The sequence below is a fragment of the Octopus bimaculoides genome, chromosome 11 (assembly GCF_001194135.2).
Source record: "Octopus bimaculoides isolate UCB-OBI-ISO-001 chromosome 11, ASM119413v2, whole genome shotgun sequence".
Classification (NCBI taxonomy): domain Eukaryota; kingdom Metazoa; phylum Mollusca; class Cephalopoda; order Octopoda; family Octopodidae; genus Octopus; species Octopus bimaculoides.
The window spans coordinates 24,014,023-24,018,109 of record NC_068991.1 but is presented as its reverse complement, the minus strand read 5'-3'; positions in this window follow the sequence as shown (position 1 = coordinate 24,018,109).

The window sequence follows — 4,087 nt, the reverse complement described above, 5'->3', positions numbered from 1 at the left end:
GTATGTGTATGGATGTGTGCTCGTATGTATATATATATATGCTATACTATCACATACATACACATACCCATGTGTGTGTGTGTGTGTGTGTGTGTGTGTGTGTGTGTGTGTGTTGTGTGTATAGAGCATAGTGTTATTTTGAAATGTTCCTGTAATTATTGATCATTCCTTCAACAAAAGACGTAATTTTCGTGAAATTACTTCAGTTCCGACTTGAAACCTTATCAAAACTTCAACCCGCTAGCAGATAACATCTGATTCTACAGGCCTCTTCAGCATTGATTCTTCTTCTCTGTATTTCAGGAGTATAAGTAATAAGAATGTGTAATGTTCATACCTCTCCTGGAAACGTTTAAAGCGTAGATAATATAAAATGGACTCAATCGGAAATCGAAACCGATCAGCAGGCTTTGTCGTCTATTTTAGAACAGCTGTCTTTTTTGTGGATAAGAATGAATCTGATACGTTGTCGATTTCTTGCATACTCGCAATGAGCACAAGATGGTTGAATGGTTAAGAAGTTCACCTCGGAACCACAAGATCTCAGGTTCGATCCCACTGCAAGTTTTATTCGGTAAATGTCATTTTGCTGTAACTTCAGGTCGGTTCGTTTCTTATGAGTAAAATTGGGTAGACCAGCCATGTCAAACTGCAGAGTCTCTACGGGCCGCATTGCTCACATTCATGTTGCCATGTGGCTGCATATTTGTAAGCACACGTTTTCAAGAAAGATTTCCGTCAATTGAAAACTGATGTCAGAATTTTGTACAGACAAATTTTATTGTAACCACAAAAAACTATATTACTGAACAATAACTATTAAAAAAATAGCATACTACACAACAAATTTACTGATAACTGTTAATTAATCTTTATATTGCTGTCATGATGCTTGACATCGAGTTTTGCTAACTAATTTTCGTATATTTGGTTCAAGTTGTTCGTGCAGTTTCACCTTTCATCAATGATAACAAATGCTTGTCAATCAACCAGACCCTTTCAGAAGTCTTTGTTGTTTTGAAAACAACAATTTACACACATAACTTGAATCAACCATTGCCATAATCCTTGTGGGAAATTACCTGATTTTTCTCAAATCGCTGCGGCAGATAGGGGAAAAAGCTTGGTGATCCCATTTCATTGTACAAAGCAGAGTGAAGAATCTGACTGCATTTCTAACAGTTCCATTTGTATTCTTTCATCTGCCTCGACAGTTTCGTAGGAACTTTTTACTATTAAGTAAAAATCTTTCAAAACTTTTTATTTGCTCATCAATAATCTTACTTTCAATAATTAGATTATTATTTATTATTCTTATCATTAAAAGTTTTGGCAGGGTTCACCATTTTTAAACCCCTAGCAACGCCACTCGCTGGCTGCATTTGTGTTTGAAAAGATCCGCGAGTTTGACATGCCTCGGGTAGATGAAAACAGTCTTGGACTCCATCGGATGATTGTACCTGTAATTCAAACGATACAGTCTTGAAGTATATTGTGTTGTGCTAATTTTAAAACAGTCTTGGACTCCATCGGATGATTGTACCTGTAATTCAAACGATACAGTCTTGAAGTATATTGTGTTGTGCTAATTTTGTTAAGGGTACACGTGTCTTTAAAATACTCAACAGCTTACGCAATTAATTCAGGAGCAAGACAAAGATCCATCATAGAGCCACAAGGTTTCCAATTTGAAGGAAGAAGACAGTCAATTGCATTGACTCCAATACCTGACTCTATTATCTAGACCCCGAAAGTCATAACATGCTGGCTTGAAAGTCATAACATGCCGGCAGGAAAATAACATCATTAGGTGAGACAGGCTGACACTGAAGTGGCTTCGCTGATTGAAAGGTGACGGTCTCGGTTAGAAAATGCGTGGGCTAAGATTACGCGCCCTCCATTGTCAGTTAAAGTTTAGACAGTATCACGTGACAACTTACTGGGGCTGCCTGCTGGAGCCTAGCACCAGGTATTTAAAGGGAAATTTGACATGACAGTCAGTCGGCCGCTGACACTCGTTGACGCTGCATCGAAGAGGCCAGGGAACAGAAGAAAGATGACATGCACTCAACACCAGAGCTGAATACACCTCCGAAAGGGGGGCCGCCACGTCAAAACGGTAGAGGAGTAGGGGCCGAAACCGGACGTGGTTCTTCCTGATGATGTTTTGAGCTAACTGGATCCTATAAAGGAGCTGTTGTGGTAGCAGACCACGAAACATGGTTGAAATTCCCCAAGGGCAAAGTTAACGTGAGCAGGATTTGTACTCAGAATGTAAATTGCCGCAATGAATACCGTAAAGCATTTTGTTGGATGCTCCAACGATTCGGCTAATCTATTTATTATTGGCATCTGATGATCCTGCTGTATAAAACTAGAATGTTATCCGTTATATGACGAGTAACTTTGAATGTATACTTTTATCGCCATGAGTAATATCAGAGAAATACGGCATATATACATTAATTATGATAACTTTTTCAAATTTCTTGGGATTTTTACAAAATAATGAAATGAATACTGATTTTCTAAAGAAAAATATTTATTACCTTCAAATAAATTTAAATAAAACAAAACAATGATGTAAATATTCATTCTTAACATATTCTCGTTCATTAGAACGAGTATATGCTAATTACTCTTGCATTTTGTCTATACATAACTTCTCTTTAACTCCTTTATTTATTACTTTGTCATTTATTCCCTCTCTTCCTCTTCCTATATGTCTAGGAATCTCTCTTTCTCACTACGTGTGTGTTTGTAGCATTCTTTTACTCATCCTGTACCTCTTTTGTCAACTCTCATCTTATGTCTATTACTTCCCGCCCTTTCTCCATTCGATGTAATGCGTGACTAGACTAATCAACCAACCAACCAACCAACCAACCAACCAACATTTCATATAGAGATAAAATTCCATTGATTTCTGATTTTTTAGTAAAAATTTCCCTGATCAATAATATACGAAAGGAGAACTCTAAACAAGGAAGTATTTACTTGCGTACAGGATTCAAATCTCGCGGAGGTCAACTTTGCCTTTCATTTACCCGAACGTCAATAAAATAAAGTATCGATCAAGTTCTGAGATAGAACTAATCAGTTAAACCCATCTCTCGAATGTGAGGTATTGTCCCCGTGCTGGAAATTGTTAAAAAAAACGAAGTTCAGTACTGCAATAAAAAATATTTACCCATAAGACAACAGATTAAACGTTAAAATAAGGTATGTGGGAGAAAAGCAATTACTTTTCAAAAATAATTTCTGAACAAATTTAAAACAGAAAAAATATAATGGGTCATCCCATAAATAATGTGGGGTTTTTTATACTTTCTTTTATTTTTCAGAATTAAGATAAACAAATTTCTTTTTCAATCTAAAATACACTCTCCATTTTCTACAATCCTCTTCCATCTATCTGGTAGACTTGTAAGGCTCCTCTTCCAAAATTCACTTGTCCGTGATAAAAAATACTCCTCCAGTACTGTTCTAACCTCGTCTACAGAATTCATATTTTTTCCGTCCAAATGATTTTGAAGACTGTGGAATAAATGATAATCAGATGGGGCAATGCCGGCGAATATGGTGGGTGGGGCATCGTTTCCCATTGAAACTGCTCCAGCCTTTCGAATGTCATCCTCGCTGTATGTGGCCGAGCATTATCCTGATGAAAGAACATCTTTCGTCTTCAAACCAAAGATGGTCGTTTTACTTCTGGCGCTGACTTAAGCCGCTCAAGCTGCTCGTAGTAGATCTCTTTTGTTATCGTTTGGTTTGGATTTAAAAGTTCAAAGTGGACTAAACCTTTCATATCCCACCAAACAGATAACAACACCTTACGTGGGTGAAAACCTTCTTTAGCCTAGAGTTCCGGTGTTTCTCCTTTCCCTGCCCACTGTCTTCGGTGCTTGACATTTTTATAGAGAACCTATTTCTCGTCACCAGTCACAATTCGGTCAAAAAAGGTTCATTTGAGAGATGTGACAGCAAAGAAGAGCACACATTCACTCTGCGCGCGATTAGACTCGGAAAGTTTGTGAGGAACCCATTGACCCAATTTGCTGACTTTTCCGGTGGCACGCAGGTGTCG